The sequence below is a fragment of the Tasmannia lanceolata genome, unplaced genomic scaffold, assembly GCF_043159265.1.
Source record: "Tasmannia lanceolata isolate RefF3 unplaced genomic scaffold, GAP_Taslan_0.1 ptg000021l, whole genome shotgun sequence".
NCBI classification, from domain to species: domain Eukaryota; kingdom Viridiplantae; phylum Streptophyta; class Magnoliopsida; order Canellales; family Winteraceae; genus Tasmannia; species Tasmannia lanceolata.
Window position 1 is genome coordinate 4949574 of NW_027518698.1, and position 25804 is coordinate 4975377.

Here is a 25804-nt window from a genome sequence, read left to right on the forward strand (position 1 = left end):
TTGAAGTCCACTAATTTGTTTGAAATTTCACCACATTTGGACTTGAAAAGAGACACTTATGGCGGTTTTAATTTTGGGTGACGTTTCGCACACTCTTTTTAAGACGGACAACAACTCTCTCACCCCAACGACTTTTAAAACAAGATTTTTTTTCCCGGAAAGAGAATTTAAAGATTGGTAGAAATTTCACCACTTTTGAACTTAAAGTGAGAGAGTTGCAGAGGTTTTAATTTTGGATGACGTTTCGCACACTCTTTATAAAACGGACTACAACTCTCTCATCCCAACAAATTTTGAATTGAGATTTCTTTCCCAGGAAAAAGAATCTTAGGACCTCCGATTGGTAGAAATTTCACAACTTTTTGACTTCAAATGAGAGGGTTATGGAAGTTTTAATTTTGGGTGACGTTTCACACTCTTTATAAAATGGACCAAAACTCTCTCATCCCACCGAATTTTTAAATGAGATTTTTTCCGTTAAAGGAGAATTTGAAGACCTTCAATTGGTAGAAATCTCAAACTTTTGGACCTTAAATGAGAGAGTTATGGAGATTTTAATTTTGGGTGACGTTTCGCCCACTCTTTACAAAATGGACCAAAACGCTCTCACCCCACCTAATGTTAAATGAAATTTTTTCCGTTGAAAGAAAATTTGATGAAGACCTCCAATTGGTAGAAATCTCACCGCTTTCGCACTTAATATGAGGGAGTTATTGAGGTTTTAATTTGGGTGACGTTTAACACACTCTTTATGAAACGGACTACATCTCTCTCACCCCATCAAATTTTGAAACGAGATTTCTTTCCCATGAAAGAGAATTAGAAGACCTCCGATTGGTAGAAATTTCACCACTTTTGGACTTAAAGTGAGAGAGTTATGAGGTTTTAATTTTGAGTGACGTTTTGCACACTCTTTATAAGACGGACAACAACTCTCTCACCCCAACGATTTTTAAAACAAGATTTCTTTCCCCGGAAAGAGAATTTGAAGACTGGTAGAAATTTCACCCCTTTTGAACTTAAAGTCAGAGAGTTGCAGAGGTTTTAATTTTGGACGACGTTTTGCACACTCTTTATAAAACGGACTACAACTCTCTCATTCCAACAAATTTTGAAATGAGATTTCTTTCCCAAGAAAAAGAATCTTAGGACCTTCGATTGGTAGAAATTTCCCCACTTTTGGGCTTAAAGTGAGAGAGTTATAGAGGTTTTAATTTTGGGTGACGTTTCGCACACTGTTTCTAAAACGGACAACAACTCTCTCACCCCAATGATTTTTAAAACAAGATTTCTTTTCCCGGAAAGAGAATTTGAAGATTGGTACAAATTTAACCACTTTTGAACTTAAAGTCAGAGAGTTACACAGGTTTTAATTTTGGATGACGTCTCGCACACTCTTTATAAAACGGACTACAACTCTCTCATCCCAACAAAATTTGAAATGAGATTTCTTTCCGAAGAAAAAGAATCTTAGGACATCTGATTGGTAGAAATTTCACAACTTTTTGACTTCAAATGAGAGAGTTACGGAAGTTTTAATTTTGGGTGACGTTTCACACACTCTTTATAAAATGGACCAAAACTCTCTCATCCCACCGAATTTTTAAATGAGATTTTTTTCTTGATAGAGAATTTGAAGACATCTAATTGATAGAAATTTCTCCAGTTTTCGACTTAAAATAAGTGAGTAATTAAAGTATTAATTTTGGGTGACGTTTCACAAACTCTTTATAAAATGGTCCAAAGTTCTCTCGTCCTACCGTATTTTTAAATGATATTTTTTTCGTTGAAAGAGAATTTGAAGTCCTCTAATTTTTTAGAAATTTCACGACATTTGGACTTGAAATGAGAGACTTATGGTAGTTTTAATTTTGGGTGACGTTTCGCACACTCTTTTTAAGACGGACAACAACTCTCTCACCCCATCAAATTTTGAAACGAGATTTCGCACTTAATATGAGGGAGTTATTGAGGTTTTAATTTGGGTGACGTTTAACACACTCTTTATGAAACGAACTATATCTCTCTCACCCCATCAAATTTTGAAACGAGATTTCTTTCCCATGAAAGAGAATTAGAAGACCCCCGATTGGTAGAAATTTCACCACTTTTGGACTTAAAGTGAGAGAGTTATAGAGGTTTTAATTTTGGGTGACGTTTCGCACACTGTTTCTAAAACGGACCACAACTCTCTCACCCCAACGATTTTTAAAAGAAGATTTCTTTTCCCGGAAAGAGAATTTGAAGATTGGTAGAAATTTTACCACTTTTGAACTTAAAGGCAGAGAGTTACACAGGTTTTAATTTTGGATGACGTGTCGCACACTCTTTATAAAACGGACTACAACTCTCTCATCCCAACAAAATTTGAAATGAGATTTCTTTCCCAAGAAAAAGAATCTTAGGACCTCCGATTGGTAGAAATTTCACCCGTTTTTGACTTCAAATGAGAGAGTTATGGAAGTTTTAATTTTGGGTGACGTTTTACACACTCTTTTTAAAATGGACCAAAACTCTCTCATCCCACCGAATTTTTAAATGAGATTTTTTTACTTGAAAGAGAATTTGAAGACATCTAATTGATAGAGATTTCTCCACTTTTCGACTTAAAATGAGTGAGTTATGGACGTTTTAATTTTGGGTGACGTTTCACACACTCATTATAAAATGGTCCAAAACTCTCTCGCCTTATCGAATTTTTAAACGGGATTTTTTTCGTTGAAAGAGAATTTGAAGTCCACTAATTTGTTAGAAATTTCACCACATTTGGACTTGAAAAGAGAGACTTATGGTGGTTTTAATTTTGGGTGACGTTTCGCACACTCTTTTTAAGACGGACAACAACTCTCTCACCCCAACGATTTTTAAAACAAGATTTTTTTCCCCGGAAAGAGAATTTGAAGATTGGTAGAAATTTCACCACTTTTGAACTTAAAGTGAGAGAGTTGCAGAGGTTTTAATTTTGGATGACGTTTCGCACACTCTTTATAAAACGGACTACAACTCTCTCATCCCAACAAATTTTGAATTGAGATTTCTTTCCCAGGAAAAAGAATCTTAGGACCTCCGATTGGTAGAAATTTCACAACTTTTTGACTTAAAATGAGAGGGTTATGGAAGTTTTAATTTTGGGTGACGTTTCACACACTCTTTATAAAATGGACCAAAACTCTCTCATCCCACCGAATTTTTAAATGAGATTTTTTCCGTTAAAGGAGAATTTGAAGACCTTCAATTGGTAGAAATCTCAAACTTTTGCTCCTTAAATGAGAGAGTTATGGAGGTTTTAATTTTGGGTGACGTTTCGCCCACTCTTTACAAAATGGACCAAAACGCTCTCACCCCACCTAATGTTAAATGAAATTTTTTCCGTTGAAAGAAAATTTGATGAAGACCTCCAATTGGTAGAAATCTCCCCACTTTCGCACTTAATATGAGGGAGTTATTGAGGTTTTAATTTGGGTGACGTTTAACACACTCTTTATGAAACGGACTACATCTCTCTCACCCCATCAAATTTTGAAACGAGATTTCTTTCCCATGAAAGAGAATTAGAAGACCTCCGATTGGTAGAAATTTCACCACTTTTGGACTTAAAGTGAGAGAGTTATGAGGTTTTAATTTTGAGTGACGTTTCGCACACTCTTTATAAGACGGACAACAACTCTCTCACCCCAACGATTTTTAAAACAAGATTTCTTTTCCCGGAAAGAGAATTTGAAGATTGGTAGAAATTTAACCACTTTTGAACTTAAAGTCAGAGAGTTACACAGGTTTTAATTTTGGATGACGTCTCGCACACTCTTTATAAAACGGACTACAACTCTCTCATCCCAACAAAATTTGAAATGAGATGTCTTTCCGAAGAAAAAGAATCTTAGGACATCTGATTGGTAGAAATTTCACAACTTTTTGACTTCAAATGAGAGAGTTACGGAAGTTTTAATTTTGGGTGACGTTTCACACACTCTTTATAAAATGGACCAAAACTCTCTCATCCCACCGAATTTTTAAATGAGATTTTTTTTCTTGAAAGAGAATTTGAAGACATCTAATTGATAGAAATTTCTCCAGTTTTCGACTTAAAATAAGTGAGTTATTAAAGTATTAATTTTGGGTGACGTTTCTCAAACTCTTTATAAAATGGTCCAAAGTTCTCTCGTCCTACCGTATTTTTAAATGATATTTTTTTCGTTGAAAGAGAATTTGAAGTCCTCTAATTTTTTAGAAATTTCACCACATTTGGACTTGAAATGAGAGACTTATTGTAGTTTTAATTTTGGGTGACGTTTCGCACACTCTTTTTAAGACAGACAACAACTCTCTCACCCCATCAAATTTTGAAACGAGATTTCGCACTTAATATGAGGGAGTTATTGAGGTTTTAATTTGGGTGACGTTTAACACTCTCTTTATGAAACGGACTATATCTCTCTCACCCCATCAAATTTTGAAACGAGATTTCTTTCCCATGAAAGAGAATTAGAAGACCCCCGATTGGTAGAAATTTCACCACTTTTGGACTTAAAGTGAGAGAGTTATAGAGGTTTTAATTTTGGGTGACGTTTCGCACACTGTTTCTAAAACGGACCACAACTCTCTCACCCCAACGATTTTTAAAAGAAGATTTCTTTTCCCGGAAAGAGAAGTTGAAGATTGGTAGAAATTTTACCACTTTTGAACTTAAAGTCAGAGAGTTACACAGGTTTTAATTTTGGATGACGTGTCGCACACTCTTTATAAAACGGACTACAACTCTCTCATCCCAACAAAATTTGAAATGAGATTTCTTTCCCAAGAAAAAGAATCTTAGGACCTCCGATTGGTAGAAATTTCACCAGTTTTTGACTTCAAATGAGAGAGTTATGGAAATTTTAATTTTGGGTGACGTTTTACACACTCTTTTTAAAATGGACCAAAACTCTCTCATCCCACCGAATTTTTAAATGAGATTTTTTTACTTGAAAGAGAATTTGAAGACATCTAATTGATAGAGATTTCTCCACTTTTCGACTTAAAATGAGTAAGTTATGGACGTTTTAATTTTGGGTGACGTTTCACACACTCATTATAAAATGCTCCAAAACTCTCTCGCCCTATCGAATTTTTAAACGGGATTTTTTTCGTTGAAAGAGAATTTGAAGATTGGTAGAAATTTAACCACTTTTGAACTTAAAGTCAGAGAGTTACACAGGTTTTAATTTTGGATGACGTCTCGCACACTCTTTATAAAACGGACTACAACTCTCTCATCCCAACAAAATTTGAAATGAGATTTCTTTCCGAAGAAAAAGAATCTTAGGACATCTGATTGGTAGAAATTTCACAACTTTTTGACTTCAAATGAGAGAGTTATGGAAGTTTTAATTTTGGGTGACGTTTCACACACTCTTTATAAAATGGACCAAAACTCTCTCATCCCACCGAATTTTTAAATGAGATTTTTTTCTTGAAAGAGAATTTGAAGACATCTAATTGATAGAAATTTCTCCAGTTTTCGACTTAAAATAAGTGAGTTATTAAAGTATTAATTTTGGGTGACGTTTCACAAACTCTTTATAAAATGGTCCAAAGTTCTCTCGTCCTACCGTATTTTTAAATGATATTTTTTTCGTTGAAAGAGAATTTGAAGTCCTCTAATTTTTTAGAAATTTCACCACATTTGGACTTGAAATGAGAGACTTATTGTAGTTTTAATTTTGGGTGACGTTTCGCACACTCTTTTTAAGACGGACAACAACTCTCTCACCCCATCAAATTTTGAAACGAGATTTCGCACTTAATATGAGGGAGTTATTGAGGTTTTAATTTGGGTGACGTTTAACACACTCTTTATGAAACGGACTATATCTCTCTCACCCCATCAAATTTTGAAACGAGATTTCTTTCCCATGAAAGAGAATTAGAAGACCCCCGATTGGTAGAAATTTCACCACTTTTGGACTTAAAGTGAGAGAGTTATAGAGGTTTTAATTTTGGGTGACGTTTCGCACACTGTTTCTAAAACGGACCACAACTCTCTCACCCCAACGATTTTTAAAAGAAGATTTCTTTTCCCGGAAAGAGAATTTGAAGATTGGTAGAAATTTTACCACTTTTATACTTAAAGTCAGAGAGTTACACAGGTTTTAATTTTGGATGACGTGTCGCACACTCTTTATAAAACAGACTACAACTCTCTCATCCCAACAAAATTTGAAATGAGATTTCTTTCCCAAGAAAAAGAATCTTAGGACCTCTGATTGGTAGAAATTTCACAACTTTTTGACTTAAAGTGAGAGAGTTATAGAGGTTTTAATTTTGGGTGACGTTTCGCACACTGTTTCTAAAACGGACCACAACTCTCTCACACCAATGATTTTTAAAAGAAGATTTCTTTTCCCGGAAAGAGAATTTGAAGATTGGTAGAAATTTTACCACTTTTGAACTTAAAGTCAGAGAGTTACACAAGTTTTAATTTTGGATGACGTGTCGCACACTCTTTATAAAACGGACTACAACTCTCTCATCCCAACAAAATTTGAAATGAGATTTCTTTCCCAAGAAAAAGAATCTTAGGACCTCCGATTTGTAGAAATTTCACCAGTTTTTGACTTCAAATGAGAGAGTTATGGAAGTTTTAATTTTGGGTGACGTTTTACACACTCTTTTTAAAATGGACCAAAACTCTCTCATCCCACCGAATTTTTAAATGGGATTTTTGTACTTGAAAGAGAATTTGAAGACATCTAATTGATAGAGATTTCTCCACTTTTCGACTTAAAATGAGTGAGTTATGGACGTTTTAATTTTGGGTGACGTTTCACACACTCATTATAAAATGGTCCAAAACTCTCTCGCCCTATCGAATTTTTAAACGGGATTTTTTTCGTTGAAAGAGAATTTGAAGTCCACTAATTTGTTAGAAATTTCACCACATTTGGACTTGAAAAGAGAGACTTATGGTGGTTTTAATTTTGGGTGACGTTTCGCACACTCTTTTTAAGACGGACAACAACTCTCTCACCCCAACGATTTTTAAACCAAGATTTTTTTCCCCGGAAAGAGAATTTGAAGATTGGTAGAAATTTCACCACTTTTGAACTTAAAGTGAGAGAGTTGCAGAGGTTTTAATTTTGGATGACGTTTCGCACACTCTTTATAAAACGGACTACAACTCTCTCATCCCAACAAATTTTGAATTGAGATTTCTTTCCCAGGAAAAAGAATCTTAGGACCTCCGATTGGTAGAAATTTCACAACTTTTTGACTTAAAATGAGAGGGTTATGGAAGTTTTAATTTTGGGTGACGTTTCACACACTCTTTATAAAATGGACCAAAACTCTCTCATCCCACCAAATTTTTAAATGAGATTTTTTCCGTTAAAGGAGAATTTGAAGACCTTCAATTGGTAGAAATCTCAAACTTTTGGACCTTAAATGAGAGAGTTATGGAGGTTTTAATTTTGGGTGACGTTTCGCCCACTCTTTACAAAATGGACCAAAACGCTCTCACCCCACCTAATGTTAAATGAAATTTTTTCCGTTGAAAGAAAATTTGATGAAGACCTCCAATTGGTAGAAATCTCACCACTTTCGCACTTAATATGAGGGAGTTATTGAGGTTTTAATTTGGGTGACGTTTAACACACTCTTTATGAAACGGACTACATCTCTCTCACCCCATCAAATTTTGAAACGAGATTTCTTTCCCATGAAAGAGAATTAGAAGACCTCCGATTGGTAGAAATTTCACCACTTTTGGACTAAAAGTGAGAGAGTTATGAGGTTTTAATTTTGAGTGACGTTTCGCACACTCTTTATAAGACGGACAACAACTCTCTCACCCCAACGATTTTTAAAACAAGATTTCTTTCCCCGGAAAGAGAATTTGAAGACTGGTAGAAATTTCACCCCTTTTGAACTTAAAGTCAGAGAGTTGCAGAGGTTTTAATTTTGGATGACGTTGGGCACACTCTTTATAAAACGGACTACAACTCTCTCATTCCAACAAATTTTGAAATGAGATTTCTTTCCCAAGAAAAAGAATCTTAGGACCTCCATTTGGTAGAAATTTCCCCACTTTTGGGCTTAAAGTGAGAGAGTTATAGAGGTTTTAATTTTGGGTGACGTTTCGCACACTGTTTCTAAAACGGACAACAACTCTCTCACCCCAATGATTTTTAAAACAAGATTTCTTTTCCCGGAAAGTGAATTTGAAGATTGGTAGAAATTTAACCACTTTTGAACTTAAAGTCAGAGAGTTACACAGGTTTTAATTTTGGATGACGTCTCGCACACTCTTTATAAAACGGACTACAACTCTCTCATCCCAACAAAATTTGAAATGAGATTTCTTTCCGAAGAAAAAGAATCTTAGGACATCTGATTGGTAGAAATTTCACAACTTTTTGACTTCAAATGAGAGAGTTATGGAAGTTTTAATTTTGGGTGACGTTTCACACACTCTTTATAAAATGGACCAAAACTCTCTCATCCCACCGAATTTTTAAATGAGATTTTTTTTCTTGAAAGAGAATTTGAAGACATCTAATTGATAGAAATATCTCCAGTTTTCGACTTAAAATAAGTGAGTTATTAAAGTATTAATTTTGGGTGACGTTTCACAAACTCTTTATAAAATGGTCCAAAGTTCTCTCGTCCTACCGTATTTTTAAATGATATTTTTTTCGTTGAAAGAGAATTTGAAGTCCTCTAATTTTTTAGAAATTTCACGACATTTGGACTTGAAATGAGAGACTTATGGTAGTTTTAATTTTGGGTGACGTTTCGCACACTCTTTTTAAGACGGACAACAACTCTCTCACCCCATTAAATTTTGAAACGAGATTTCGCACTTAATATGAGGGAGTTATTGAGGTTTTAATTTGGGTGACGTTTAACACACTCTTTATGAAACGGACTATATCTCTCTCACCCCATCAAATTTTGAAACGAGATTTCTTTCCCATGAAAGAGAATTAGAAGACCCCCGATTGGTAGAAATTTCACCACTTTTGGACTTAAAGTGAGAGAGTTATAGAGGTTTTAATTTTGGGTGACGTTTCGCACACTGTTTCTAAAACGGACCACAACTCTCTCACCCCAACGATTTTTAAAAGAAGATTTCTTTTCCCGGAAAGAGAATTTGAAGATTGGTAGAAATTTTACCACTTTTGAACTTAAAGTCAGAGAGTTACACAGGTTTTAATTTTGGATGACGTGTCGCACACTCTTTATAAAACGGACTACAACTCTCTCATCCCAACAAAATTTGAAATGAGATTTCTTTCCCAAGAAAAAGAATCTTAGGACCTCCGATTGGTAGAAATTTCACCAGTTTTTGACTTCAAATGAGAGAGTTATGGAAGTTTTAATTTTGGGTGACGTTTCACACACTCTTTTTAAAATGGACCAAAACTCTCTCATCCCACCGAATTTTTAAATGAGATTTTTTTACTTGAAAGAGAATTTGAAGACATCTAATTGATAGAGATTTCTCCACTTTTCGACTTAAAATGAGTGAGTTATGGACGTTTTAATTTTGGGTGACGTTTCACACACTCATTATAAAATGGTCCAAAACTCTCTCGCCCTATCGAATTTTTAAACGGGATTTTTTTCGTTGAAAGAGAATTTGAAGTCCACTAATTTCTTAGAAATTTCACCACATTTGGACTTGAAAAGAGAGACTTATGGTGGTTTTAATTTTGGGTGACGTTTCGCACACTCTTTTTAAGACGGACAACATTTCTCTCACCCCAACGATTTTTAAAACAAGATTTTTTTCCTCGGAAAAAGAATTTGAAGATTGGTAGAAATTTCACCACTTTTGAACTTAAAGTGAGAGAGTTGCAGAGGTTTTAATTTTGGATGACGTTTCGCACACTCTTTATAAAACGGACTACAACTCTCTCATCCCAACAAATTTTGAATTGAGATTTCTTTCCCAGGAAAAAGAATCTTAGGACCTCCGATTGGTAGAAATCTCACCACTTTCGCACTTAATATGAGGGAGTTATTGAGGTTTTAATTTGGGTGACATTTAACACACTCTTTATGAAACGGACTACATCTCTCTCACCCCATCAAATTTTGAAACGAGATTTCTTTCCCATGAAAGAGAATTAGAAGACCTCCGATTGGTAGAAATTTCACCAGTTTTGGACTTAAAGTGAGAGAGTTATGAGGTTTTAATTTTGAGTGACGTTTCGCACACTCTTTATAAGACGGACAACAACTCTCTCACCCCAACGATTTTTAAAACAAGATTTCTTTCCCCGGAAAGAGAATTTGAAGACTGGTAGAAATTTCACCCCTTTTGAACTTAAAGTCAGAGAGTTGCAGAGGTTTTAATTTTGGATGACGTTTTGCACACTCTTTATAAAACGGACTACAACTCTCTCATTCCAACAAATTTTGAAATGAGATTTCTTTCCCAAGAAAAAGAATCTTAGGACCTCCGATTGGTAGAAATTTCCCCACTTTTGGGCTTAAAGTTAGAGAGTTATAGAGGTTTTAATTTTGGGTGACGTTTCGCACACTGTTTCTAAAACGGACAACAACTCTCTCACCCCAATGATTTTTAAAACAAGATTTCTTTTCCCGGAAAGAGAATTTGAAGATTGGTAGAAATTTAACCACTTTTGAACTTAAAGTCAGAGAGTTACACAGGTTTTAATTTTGGATGACGTCTCGCACACTCTTTATAAAACGGACTACAACTCTCTCATCCCAACAAAATTTGAAATGAGATTTCTTTCCGAAGAAAAAGAATCTTAGGACATCTGATTGGTAGAAATTTCACAACTTTTTGACTTCAAATGAGAGAGTTATGGAAGTTTTAATTTTGGGTGACGTTTCACACACTCTTTATAAAATGGACCAAAACTCTCTCATCCCACCGAATTTTTAAATGAGATTTTTTTTCTTGAAAGAGAATTTGAAGACATCTAATTGATAGAAATTTCTCCAGTTTTCGACTTAAAATAAGTGAGTTATTAAAGTATTAATTTTGGGTGACGTTTCACAAACTCTTTATAAAATGGTCCAAAACTCTCTCGTCCTACCGTATTTTTAAATGATATTTTTTTCGTTGAAAGAGAATTTGAAGTCCTCTAATTTTTTAGAAATTTCACCACATTTGGACTTGAAATGAGAGACTTATTGTAGTTTTAATTTTGGGTGACGTTTCGCACACTCTTTTTAAGACGGACAACAACTCTCTCACCCCATCAAATTTTGAAACGAGATTTCGCACTTAATATGAGGGAGTTATTGAGGTTTTAATTTGGGTGACGTTTAACACACTCTTTATGAAACGGACTATATCTCTCTCACCCCATCAAATTTTGAAACGAGATTTCTTTCCCATGAAAGAGAATTAGAAGACCCCCGATTGGTAGAAATTTCACCACTTTTGGACTTAAAGTGAGAGAGTTATAGAGGTTTTAATTTTGGGTGACGTTTCGCACACTGTTTCTAAAACGGACCACAACTCTCTCACCCCAACGATTTTTAAAAGAAGATTTCTTTTCCCGGAAAGAGAATTTGAAGATTGGTAGAAATTTTACCACTTTTGAACTTAAAGTCAGAGAGTTACACAGGTTTTAATTTTGGATGACGTGTCGCACACTCTTTATAAAACGGACTACAACTCTCTCATCCCAACAAAATTTGAAATGAGATTTCTTTCCCAAGAAAAAGAATCTTAGGACCTCCGATTGGTAGAAATTTCACCAGTTTTTGACTTCAAATGAGAGAGTTATGGAAGTTTTAATTTTGGGTGACGTTTTACACACTCTTTTTAAAATGGACCAAAACTCTCTCATCCCACCGAAATTTTAAATGAGATTTTTTTACTTGAAAGAGAATTTGAAGACATCTAATTGATAGAGATTTCTCCACTTTTCGACTTAAAATGAGTGAGTTATGGACGTTTTAATTTTGGGTGACGTTTCACACACTCATTATAAAATGGTCCAAAACTCTCTCGCCCTATCGAATTTTTAAACGGGATTTTTTTCGTTGAAAGAGAATTTGAAGTCCACTAATTTCTTAGAAATTTCACCACATTTGGACTTGAAAAGAGAGACTTATGGTGGTTTTCATTTTGGGTGACGTTTCGCACACTCTTTTTAAGACGGACAACAACTCTCTCACCCCAACGATTTTTAAAACAAGATTTTTTTCCTCGGAAAGAGAATTTGAAGATTGGTAGAAATTTCACCACTTTTGAACTTAAAGTGAGAGAGTTGCAGAGGTTTTAATTTTGGATGACGTTTCGCACACTCTTTATAAAACGGACTACAACTCTCTCATCCCAACAAATTTTGAATTGAGATTTCTTTCCCAGGAAAAAGAATCTTAGGACCTCCGATTGGTAGAAATTTCACAACTTTTTGACTTAAAATGAGAGGGTTATGGAAGTTTTAATTTTGGGTGACGTTTCACACACTCTTTATAAAATGGACCAAAACTCTCTCATCCCACCGAATTTTTAAATGAGATTTTTTCCGTTAAAGGAGAATTTGAAGACCTTCAATTGGTAGAAATCTCAAACTTTTGGACCTTAAATGAGAGAGTTATGGAGGTTTTAATTTTGGGTGACGTTTCGCCCACTCTTTTCAAAATGGACCAAAACGCTCTCACCCCACCTAATGTTAAATGAAATTTTTTCCGTTGAAAGAAAATTTGATGAAGACCTCCAATTGGTAGAAATCTCACCGCTTTCGCACTTAATATTAGGGAGTTATTGAGGTTTTAATTTGGGTGACGTTTAACACACTCTTTATGAAAAGGACTACATCTCTCTCACCCCATCAAATTTTGAAACGAGATTTCTTTCCCATGAAAGAGAATTCGAAGACCTCCGATTGGTAGAAATTTCACCACTTTTGGACTTAAAGTGAGAGAGTTATGAGGTTTTAATTTTGAGTGACGTTTCGCACACTCTTTATAAGACGGACAACAACTCTCTCACCCCAACGATTTTTAAAACAAGATTTCTTTCCCCGGAAAGAGAATTTGAAGACTGGTAGAAATTTCACCCCTTTTGAACTTAAAGTCAGAGAGTTGCAGAGGTTTTAATTTTGGATGACGTTTTGCACACTCTTTATAAAACGGCCTACAACTCTCTCATTCCAACAAATTTTGAAATGAGATTTCTTTCCCAAGAAAAAGAATCTTAGGACCTCCGATTGGTAGAAATTTCCCCACTTTTGGGCTTAAAGTGAGAGAGTTATAGAGGTTTTAATTTTGGGTGACGTTTCGCACACTGTTTCTAAAACGGACAACAACTCTCTCACCCCAATGATTTTTAAAACAAGATTTCTTTTCCCGGAAAGAGAATTTGAAGATTGGTAGAAATTTAACCACTTTTGAACTTAAACTCAGAGAGTTACACAGGTTTTAATTTTGGATGACGTCTCGCACACTCTTTATAAAACGGACTACAACTCTCTCATCCCAACAAATTTTGAAATGAGATTTCTTTTCGAAGAAAAAGAATCTTAGGACATCTGATTGGTAGAAATTTCACAACTTTTTGAATTCAAATGAGAGAGTAATGGAAGTTTTAATTTTGGGTGACGTTTCACACACTCTTTATAAAATGGACCAAAACTCTCTCATCCCACCGAATTTTTAAATGAGATTTTTTTTCTTGAAAGAGAATTTGAAGACATCTAATTGATAGAAATTTCTCCAGTTTTCGACTTAAAATAAGTGAGTTATTAAAGTATTAATTTTGGGTGACGTTTCACAAACTCTTTATAAAATGGTCCAAAACTCTCTCGTCCTACCGTATTTTTAAATGATATTTTTTTCGTTGAAAGAGCATTTGAAGTCCTCTAATTTTTTAGAAATTTCACCACATTTGGACTTGAAATGAGAGACTTATGGTAGTTTTAATTTTGGGTGACGTTTCGCACACTCTTTTTAAGACGGACAACAACTCTCTCACCCCATCAAATTTTGAAACGAGATTTCGCACTTAATATGAGGGAGTTATTGAGGTTTTAATTTGGGTGACGTTTAACACACTCTTTATGAAACAGACTATATCTCTCTCACCCCATCAAATTTTGAAACGAGATTTCTTTCCCATGAAAGAGAATTAGAAGACCCCCGATTGGTAGAAATTTCACCACTTTTGGACTTAAAGTGAGAGAGTTATAGAGGTTTTAATTTTAGGTGACGTTTCGCACACTGTTTCTAAAACGGACAACAACTCTCTCACCCCAACGATTTTTAAAAGAAGATTTCTTTTCCTGGAAAGAGAATTTGAAGATTGGTAGAAATTTTACCACTTTTGAACTTAAAGTCAGAGAGTTACACAGGTTTTAATTTTGGATGACGTGTCGCACACTCTTTATAAAACGGACTACAACTCTCTCATCCCAACAAAATTTGAAATGAGATTTCTTTCCCAAGAAAAAGAATCTTAGGACCTCCGATTGGTAGAAATTTCACCAGTTTTTGACTTCAAATGAGAGAGTTATGGAAGTTTTAATTTTGGGTGACGTTTGACACACTCTTTTTAAAATGGACCAAAACTCTCTCATCCCACCGAATTTTTAAATGAGATTTTTTTACTTGAAAGAGAATTTGAAGACATCTAATTGATAGTGATTTCTCCACTTTTCGACTTAAAATGAGTGAGTTATGGACGTTTTAATTTTGGGTGACGTTTCACACACTCATTATAAAATGGTCCAAAACTCTCTCGCCCTACCGAATTTTTAAATGGGATTTTTTTCGTTGAAAGAGAATTTGAAGTCCACTAATTTGTTAGAAATTTCACCACATTTGGACTTGAAAAGAGAGACTTATGGTGGTTTTAATTTTGGGTGACGTTTCGCACACTCTTTTTAAGACGGACAACAACTCTCTCACCCTAACGATTTTTAAAACAAGATTTTTTTCCCCGGAAAGAGAATTTGAAGATTGGTAGAAATTTCACCACTTTTGAACTTAAAGTGAGAGAGTTGCGGATGTTTCAATTTTGGATGACGTTTCGCACACTCTTTATAAAACGGACTACAACTCTCTCATCCCAACAAATTTTGAATTGAGATTTCTTTCCCAGGAAAAAGAATCTTAGGACCTCCGATTGGTAGAAATTTCACAACTTTCTGACTTAAAATGAGAGGGTTATGGAAGTTTTAATTTTGGGTGACGTTTCACACACTCTTTATAAAATGGACCAAAACTCTCTCATCCCACCGAATTTTTAAATGAGATTTTTTCCGTTAAAGGAGAATTTGAAGACCTTCAATTGGTAGAAATCTCAAACTTTTGGACCTTAAATGAGAGAGTTATGGAGGTTTTAATTTTGGGTGACGTTTCGCCCACTCTTTACAAAATGGACCAAAACGCTCTCACCCCACCTAATGTTAAATGAAATTTTTTCCGTTGAAAGAAAATTTGATGAAGACCTCCAATTGGTAGAAATCTCACCGCTTTCGCACTTAATATGAGGGAGTTATTGAGGTTTTAATTTGGGTGACGTTTAACACACTCTTTATGAAACGGACTACATCTCTCTCACCCCATCAAATTTTGAAACGAGATTTCTTTCCCATGAAAGAGAATTCGAAGACCTCCGATTGGTAGAAATTTCACCACTTTTGGACTTAAAGTGAGAGAGTTATGAGGTTTTAATTTTGAGTGACGTTTCGCACACTCTTTATAAGACGGACAACAACTCTCTCACCCCAACGATTTTTAAAACAAGATTTCTTTCCCCGGAAAGAGAATTTGAAGACTGGTAGAAATTTCACCTCTTTTGAACTTAAAGTCAGAGAGTTGCAGAGGTTTTAATTTTGGATGACGTTTTGCACACTCTTTATAAAACGGACTACAACTCTCTCATTCCAACAAATTTTGAAATGAGATTTCTTTCCCAAGAAAAAGAATCTTAGGACCTCCGATTGGTAGAAATTTCCCCACTTTTGGGCTTAAAGTGAGAGTTATAGAGGTTTTAATTTTGGGCGACGTTTCGGACACTGTTTCTAAAACGGACAACAACTCTCTCACCCCAACGATTTTTAAAAGAAGATTTCTTTTTCCGGAAAGAGAATTTGAAGATTGGTAGAAATTTCACCCCTTTTGAACTTAAAGTCAGAGAGTTACACAGGTTTTAATTTTGGATGACGTCTCGCACACTCTTTATAAAACGGACTACAACTCTCTCATCCCAACAAAATTTGAAATGAGATTTCTTTCCCAAGAAAATGAATCTTAGGACCTCCGATTGGTAGAAATTTCACCAGTTTTTGACTTCAAATGATAGAGTTATGGAAGTTTTAATTTTGGGTGACGTTTCACACACTCTTTTTAAAATGGACCAAAACTCTCTCATCCCACCGAATTTTTAAATGAGATTTTTTTACTTGAAAGAGAATTTGAAGACATCTAATTGATAGAAATTTGTCCACTTTTCGACTTAAAATGAGTGAGTTATGGACGTTTTAATTTTGGGTGACGTTTCACACACTCATTATAAAATGGTCCAAAACTCTCTCGCCCTACCGAATTTTTAAATGGGATTTTTTTCGTTGAAAGAGAATTTGAAGTGACAAGGCATTCTGTGGGTTCGCAGAGCCGTGGGTTGATGAACTGACAGGGCAGGAGCTGCCGGGGTTTGAGATATTTTTCGATATGGAGCTGCCAGATGAATACCCGAGTTTGCAGATTCATGAGATCGAACCAGAGGTTGATTGGGCTGATATCCTTGAGCCGTGTCTTCTGAATTCCCTGTTCCAGGTTGAGTTACCGATTGTAGCCATGATCGGAGGAGATGCGCTGATCCTTGATCCTGAAAGCCTTATCACCCCAGCCGAGGGACCTCTCACGAACTGGAGTTCCCAGGTCATACCCCGAGTCGTCATCCAGTACAGTCCTGTTTCTATCAAAGAGTCTGTTGTCTCTAGCTATATGTCAATTTCCGAGTCAAAAATAGAGTTTGCTTTATCTGATGTTTCTTTTGATGCAGGTACAGTCGTGATCGAGCGCGTTGATGAGGAGTCTTTCGATGCCGTTGTTCAGTCCGATGCAGAGTCCATTGCATCTTCCGTTGAGTCTATCGAGTCTGTCGAGTCTGTCGATTCTGTTCATACGATAGTACAGTCTGATGATGAGTCTGTAAAGATTTCTAAAGATTTCAATACTGAGCCCATTGAAGGCACGTCAACAGATGTAACTTCGATTTCTTTGAATGAAATAAAAGACTCTTCTTTTTATTCGCCTGTCTCTACTTCAATTTCTGCTTCTTTATCTGATCAAATTGATAATAATAATAATCAAGACTCCCCCTCTAATGAGGATGCCGACGAAACTCCCCCTGAAATCAAACACATGATTAGGCAGGAGGAGCAGCGTCGAGCAAAGCCATTCGAAGAGGAAATCGAGACCATCAATATTGGTGATGAAACCCTAATTCGGGAAATTCGAATTGGCAAAACATTAACTCCCGAAGAGCGTGCGGAATTAATTGCCCTGTTAAAGGAATCCAAAGAAGTTTTCGCTTGGTCCTATGATGACATGCCGGGATTAAGTGAAGACATTGTTCAACATAGACTTCCCCTAATCCCGGATGCCAGACCGAAAAAGCAAAAACTTCGAAAAATGAAACCAGAGTGGGACTTGCTAGTCAGAGATGAAGTTCAGAAACAATTGGATGTTGGCTTCATACAAGTTGTTGAATACCCTGAATGGCTAGCCAACATAGTACCGGTGCCCAAGAAGGACGGAAAAGTCAGAATGTGTGTGGATTTCAGAGATCTGAACAAAGCAAGTCCGAAAGATGATTTTCCTTTGCCACACATAGACATCTTGGTGGACAACACAGCGGGCCATGCTCTCCTTTCATTTATGGATGGATTCTCAGGATACAACCAGATCAAGATGGCTCCTGAGGACATGATCAAGACGACTTTCATCACTCAATGGGGGACATATTGTTACAGAGTTATGCCATTTGGACTCAAAAATGCTGGAGCAACGTATCAGAGAGCTGCTACCACTTTACTGCATGACATGATAAACAAAGAGGTCGAAGTATATGTTGATGACATGATCGTTAAAGCGAAAACTAGGGAAGAGCATGCAGGGGCATTGAGAAAGTTCTTCCAGCGAATCCAAAAGTTCAAGCTCCGTCTCAACCCGAATAAGTGTGTATTTGGGGTTACATCAGGAAAGCTGCTGGGATTCTTGGTCAGCCAGAGAGGGATTGAAGTAGATCCGCAGAAAATCAAGGCTATTCAAGAAATGGCTCCGCCAAAGACTGAGAAGCAGATCCGTGGGTTCTTAGGAAAGGTCCAGTACTTGAGAAGGTTCATTGCACAGTTGACAACGACTTGTGAACCGATTTTCAAGCTCTTAAAGAAGAATGCTTCAAAGAAATGGAATGAAGAGTGTCAAGAAGCTTTCGAGAAAATCAAGCAGTGCTTGGCTTTACCACCAGTTTTGTCACCAATCATACCAGGACAACCGATGTTGATGTACTTGTCTGTTACTGACACAGCGATGGGGTGTATGTTAGCGCAGCAAGACCCGGAGTCAAAGCGAGAAAGAGCCATTTACTACGTCAGCAAGAAAATGTTGGAGTACGAGCAAAAGTACACCGTTCTTGAGAAGACTTGTCTAGCACTAGTTTGGGCTACTCAAAAGCTGAGGCATTATTTGTTATCGAATAGGGTTCTTCTACTCTCCCGGATGGACCCATTGAAATATTTGTTCGAGAAGCCAGCCCTCACCGGAAGAACCGCCAGGTGGTTGTTGTTATTGTCCGAGTTCGATATCACTTATGTCACTCAGAAGTCAATTAAGGGGCGCGTGATAGCTGAACAGTTAGCCGATTCACCAGCAGAAAATAATGAATTTTTGAAAGCAGAGTTTCCAGATGAGGAGATAATGACTGTGGAAGATGAAGTTCCAGACACAAAGTGGTTGATGTACTTTGATGGAGCAGTCAACAATCGAGGCCAAGGAGTAGGGGCGGTGTTGGTGTCACCAAGAAAAGAGTATATCCCTATATCCATCAAACTTCAGTTCAAGTGCACAAACAATATGGCAGAATACGAGGCGTGTATCTCAGGTTTGGAAGCAGCCATAGCCTTGCGCATTCAGAACCTAGATGTATTCGGGGACTCAATTTTGATTATCTGTCAAACTAACGGAAACTGGAAAACAAGAGACGATAAGTTGATCCCGTATAATACGTACCTAGAGTCTCTGGTCAGAAAATTCGGAAATATCACATTCACTCATTTGTCCAGAACGAAGAATCACTTTGCGGATGCATTAGCTACTCTGGCTTCGATGCTTGATATTTCTGCAACAATGGAGGTTCAACCATTAGAAGTACGACTTCAATGGGCCCTGTCACATGTTAACGCTATTGAAATAGCAGCGAGGTGTTCAGATGGCAAGCCTTGGTACACGGATATCAAAAACTTCATCTCAGGCAAAGGACATCCGCCGGAAGCTTCAGGAAAAGAGCGAAGGTCTCTTCAGAAAATGGCCTCTAACTTTGTCATCTGTGGTGAAGAGTTGTACAGAAGGTCGTTCGATGGAATCCAACTTTTGTGTATAGATGAGGATCAAGCCGCTGAACTCATAGAGCAGACACACGAAGGAGTCTGTGGACCGCATATGAACGGAAAGATGCTGTCAAGGAAGATTCTCAGACTTGGTTATTACTGGCCGACAATGGAAGCAGATTGCTACGCCTATGTGAAGAAATGTCACAAATGTCAGGTCTACGCCAATCTCATCCATGTGCCGCCTTCTCAGTTGCATTCCCTTACTTCACCGTGGCCGTTCTCAGTATGGGGAATAGATATCATCGGGAAGATAAGTCCGAAGTCTTCTAGCGGCCATGAGTATATCCTGGTCGCCATTGATTACTTCACAAAGTGGATAGAAGCTGCTTCGTATGCATCATTGACCTCGGCTTCTGTTGCGAAGTTCATCAGAACGAATATCATTTGCAGATATGGAGTACCACATGAACTAATTTCAGACAATGGGTCCCATTTCAAGAAGGAGGTAGCGCGCCTGTGTGAGGAGTTTAAGATCAAGCATCATAAGTCTTCGCCATATAGACCCCAAACAAACGGAGCTGTTGAAGCTGCTAACAAAAACATCAAAGTAATCATCAGCAAGATGACCGAGACTTACAAAGATTGGTCGAACAAGCTCCCGTATGCTTTGTGGGCCTATAGAACGTCAATCAGATCCTCTACAGGTGCAACTCCCTATTCTCTGGTGTACGGAATGGAAGCTGTCTTGCCTGTTGAACTGCGAATTTCCTCCCTGAGAGTGATGATGGAAGCAGGGTTGCCAGAATCTGTTTGGGGTCAAGCTAGACATCAAGAGTTACAAATGATTGACGAAAAGAGGCTGAAAGCATTGTACCATGTTCAGGGGTATCAGCGCCGTGTCGAGAGAGCCTTCAACAAGAAAGTTCGAGTTCGAGACCTCAAGAAAGGAGATCTTGTTCTGAAATCCTTCCGGGCACCGGTATATGATCCCAGGGGCAAATTCAAGCCAAAATGGTCAGGTCCATACATTGTTGACGAAGTCCTGCCTGGAAAAGCCGTCAGACTCCTCGATGAAAATGGAGAAAAACTAACAGAGCCAACAAACCTTGACCAACTCAAGAAATACTATACTTAAGGCACCAGAAGGCCTTCCTTGGCCGACCAGAGCTTCAAACTAAATCCTTACTTAACATATCAAAAGAATCCTTTGCAAAACCCTTTTGAGCTTACACAAAATCAAAACATTCTATCTTCATAACCCATAAACTAAGGGCATTTGTGCCTTGAACTACGCGCGACCTGATCCTCATCCTTTGGGGGTACGTAGGCAGTCTGGCTAGTCCGGATTCGGTCGAAACCTTGGAGAACTTATCAAAATTCCGTCCCTTCAAACCCTAACCTACCTAAAAAGTCCTTTCGGTGCAATAGGCAAAGGTTTGTAGCTAAAAAAAAAAAAAAGTAAAAGAAAAAAATGGAGTCTGAAGGCCCGTTAGATTGAAAACCCGCAAGGGCGATCTAAGCAAAAGTTAGGGTCATTCACCTGCTAAGTTGAAAACCCGAAAGGGCGGCTTAGGCAAAAATCAAGGTGTGAGCCTGCTGGATTGAAAACTCGCAAGAGCAATTCAGGCAAAAATTAAGGCAAGCGGTCCGCCAGATTGAAAACTTGAAAATGGCAATCTGGTCAGTGGCAGTGACTTCTCAAGGAGCTGAACAATTGGAGGCAGACAAGACTGGTAACCCGATAATGGCATCATCAAAGTCTGAATAGTGCCAGCATGGCTTACTTTGATATTCCTCTAAATTAGGGGCATTTAAGACTAAGCAATCAAAGGGGTTTAATGCCCATGACGGTAATACCGAGCAGGGAATGAATCACTTTTAAGCATAGTATTCGATGCACTCTAAGAGTTGTTGACCTTCACCATTTAAAATATTTGTCAGGTCAAGAAGCAAGTTGAGTCTTTCTTGAAATCCAAGTCTTGTGCTTGTCAATGTCTTTTACTTGTCACTTGTCGATGTATGTCGCGTGTCAAGTCAAAATCTCCCCGGTCTTGTATGGTCAGTACCTTTCCCAGAGCTGGGGTGGCAGGCACCAAAGCAAGAAGTTGCTTCTCCGGAAGACAGATTAAATCAGAGCAAGGTTCAGAAGAATAGCAAGCTATCGGGCCTATTGAGATTTTGTCAGCTGGCAGATTTGAAAGAGACCTTTCAGGCAGAATTGATCTTATGGTTTTCATGTTTCCTCTACACACAGAGTTTTGTAAATCCAATATTCATGAAATGAAATATTTGTTTCCCTGCATTTGTATTGCTTTATTAAGACTCTAGTCATGGAAGTATGAAATAACTAGGGGCATCTTTTATGACTTGGCAAATCACACCAAGTCATAAAAGCTGTCAAATCCGCAAGGACAATCAGAATAAACCAATGTCTCCAGCAAGTTGAGATGAGAGAGGCTCAAGCACATCTCGAGTCAGACCTCCAAATTCCTCGGCTAAGCCTACTCTATAGTCAGCTCATCAGCAAGGCTAGTCCCCAATGGAGTCTAGCATCTACCTCCCAGAGAGTTCGCTGTCAACTGCTCAAAGCATTCAATCCCCAGCAAAATCAAATTCTTTAAAAAAAAGGGTCAATATCCAAAATCCCAGCAAATCATGAGAGTCCGGTCCTCAGCAAGGAATTCGCACTCCCGTTTTCTCGGCAAGAGACAAAGCAATTCTTAAAATGATCAATCTGAATCAGGTATAAAAAAATAAAAATAAAAGTTCCCGCTTCTTTCGAGAGACAAAGTAATCTCCAAAGAAATCAATCCAAATCCATCTATCCAAATCAATCAATTCAAATCAATCACTCAATCAAAGGCAGGAGAGTATCAATCTTTTCATAAGAGTTTTACTCCTCGTCCAAATTTCCGTTGCTTGTTACTGCGTGAGGGTTCCGCATAACAACGCTTTCCCTTTTGTTACTGTGTGAGGATTCCACATAACAAATTTCCGTCGCTTGTTACTGCGTGAGGGTCCGCATAACAACGCTTTCCCATTTGATTAGTGCGTGAGGGTTCCGCCTAATTAAAGTTCCACCTTTTGTTACTGTGTGAGGGTTCCACATAACAAATTTTCGTCGCTTGTTACTGCGTGAGGGTCCGCATAACAACGCTTTCCCCTTTGATTAGTGCGTGAGGGTTCCGCCTAATTAAAGTTCCACCTTTTGTTACTGTGTGAGGGTTCCACATAACAAATTTCCGTCGCTTGTTACTGCGTGAGGGTCCGCATAACAACCCTTTCCCCTTTGATTAGTGCGTGAGGGTTCCGCCTAATTAAAATTCCACCTTTTGTTACTGTGTGAGGGTTCCACATAACAAATTTCCATTGCTTGTTACTGCGTGAGGGTTCCGCATAACAACTCTTTTTCTTTCGATTAGCGCGTGAGGGTTCCGCCTAATTAAAATTTCTCCTTTTGTTACTGTGTGAGGGTTCCACATAACAAATTTTCCTTGCTTGTTACTGCGTGAGGGTTCCGCATAATTAAGCTTCCCCGTTTATTAGCGTGTGAAGGTTCCACCTAATCAAATCTCCCGTTTGTTAGTGCGCGAAGGTCCCGCCTAACTAAAAATTCTTTTTTTCCAGTGCGTGTGGGTTCCGCCTGATTGTTCAAAGTCCAAATTGCCATTCAATAAAAAAAAAAAATCCAATCCCTTTTGTATCTTTTCATTTGAAATTTTGGGCCGATCAAAATGTGTTGTCTCTTCAGCTTTGGCATTCGTGCGACAAGCGCCCTCTGCCAAAGAGGGGCATCTGTAGACACCCCATTTTGACCGGACCATTTTCCCCAAAATCGAATAAATTATCGAAATCGAATAAAATCCCAATCCCGAAGTTGAGTCGAGATCCCGGAACCGAATCTCAAAATTTTCGAAAAATTGAACCCGAAAATTCTAAAAATGCCCATTCCCATATATTTTGGAAATCGTTTGAAGGCCTGGATGATCTCTGAACCCCATTGGCATCCCCCGTTCAAATTGCCCTGATCCTCTCTCATTTTCGCAAAAATTTGAAAGAGTTACAAAATACCCCTGAGTTTTGGTATTGGCACCCCTCTATGCGAATGATTTAAACAAGGAAGGAGTGGCAATACCAAGCCCTTGTATTAAAAGAAGAAAGATATATTTGTTTTTTTTATTACTTGGGGCAGCCCACTCAAGTGCAAAAGGAAGAAATAAAATACACTAGATGGGGGGGCTGCCCATGAGAGGGAAGGGGGCCTAATATATCATTTCCCATTTGCAAGGGGGGCATTATTGGAAATTTCCATTGCTTTCTTTGCAAGCCACAAGCATAGGCCATTAGATCAAAGAGGTGAGGTGTAGGGCTCAGATCATCTAGAATGTTCTAGGTTTTAGGGTTTCTAGGAGGGCCATAGGATCAAGAAAGGAAGGAAATGGATGGATGAGATTAGAGGAGGGTGGCAACCCTAGCTATAAAAAAAAAAAAGAGAAGTAGAGAGAAAAGGGGAGAAGGAGAGAGGCCAAACAAACTCCACCACCACCACCATCTATCTTGCCACCACCTTCATCTACCCCATCCACCACCAATCACCACCATCTAAACCCACCTCACCTTCAAATCCATTTGTTTTTTTTTGTTTTTATTTTTTTATTTTTTCACTTGCAGCAACCACCATCCCCATTGATTCCGGCGAGCTTGCTGGAATCCCACCACCAACCCTCCTTTGAGCTCTACCAACACATCCATCACCATACACCACCTCCACCTCCATCACCATTACCCGCCGCCTTCACCTTGCTCTGCAACCCCGACAACCACCACCACTGCCGCTTCTTCTCCGGCCACAAACTCCACCTTTGCCGAGCCACCATCTCCAGCCAAGCGATTCACCTTATTCCCAACACCAAAAGCCCCCAACCACCGAAGCCCAAACCATTTTATCCAACCCCAACCACCGAAACCCATTTCTGCATTTTGAAAAATCCGGCACCACCACCACCGTCCTCTACCTTCATCTCCACCACCATCGGCCACCCACAGCCGCCACCTCCTCCTCCATCTTCCCCTTTCTCTGCAACCTCCACCGCCAGCCGCCACCTCCACCAAACTCACCACCACCGTCGGCCACCACCCCCATTTCCTCCTCCACCCCCGTCGTCCACGATCCCCCATCTCCTATACCACCGAAACTCCACCAAAAACCCATCTCTACAACCGGCCAACCCCACCTTCGGCCGGCCAACCCCCACCAATCCCCAAACCCAAAACCCAAACCCTCTTCTCCAAATCCCCACTCCATTACCACCGATCCCCAAACCCAAAACCCAAACCCTCTTCTCTGCAAGTCCATCCACCAACCATCACTGACCATTTTGCGTCAAACCCAAGCCACCGACCCACACCTCTGCAATTTCAGCCGCCGTCCCCAACACCTTTCCCATCGCCGGCCATCCACAAACCCCACTCCATTACCGCCGACCATCATCTCAAACCCACTCTCTGTTTTGAAGTTGCAGAGGAGAAACAGAGGGAGAAGAGAAAAAGGGAGCCTTCATCTTCGCCTCCTCCTCCAGCCGGAATCCGGTCATCTTCCACGGCAAGCCCCACCGGAATCCGACCACCGCTCAGTGCCATCTGCCCCTTTCCACTATCTTAAAACCCATTTTCACAGCCATCATCATTCGTTCATCCCAGATTTTGGAGTTTCCATTAGAAAGAGAGAGAGAGAGAGAGAGAGAGAGAGAGAGAGAGAGAGAGAGAGAGAGGGGTTTGCCGGAAAATCCGCCGGATCTCCGGCCCAACGCCACCTTCTCCGGCAAAATTGTGCCGGAATCCGGCCTCTTCTTCCACCGTCGGCCACCAACTACCATCTCTCCACCAGTCTCTTGACAACTCCAGGTAACCTTCTCCCTCTCTTTATGCCATTCATGCCATTCATGTTTAAATGAGAATTTTGTTTATCATGATAGTGCTAGGCTTGTAATTCATTTCAATGTTCCCAATGTGGGTTTTCTGCATGTCGAACCGGAGGTTTAGATTCGCTCTATGTTTATTGTCCTTAAACTCTAGTTTCGGTTTTGTGGTTACTTTTGAGAGTAATTTCAGGTTGTGTGGGTATACATGGAAAAAGGTTTCACAATGTATTAGAAGGGCAAACTCTATCTTATACCTCTTTCATTATTCAACACACTTTCTAGTAATGGTCGGTGTCTGAGTTCCTCCTTGGTCTATTCGACCCACGCTCGGTGGTTTATCTTCATTCTAATAATGTA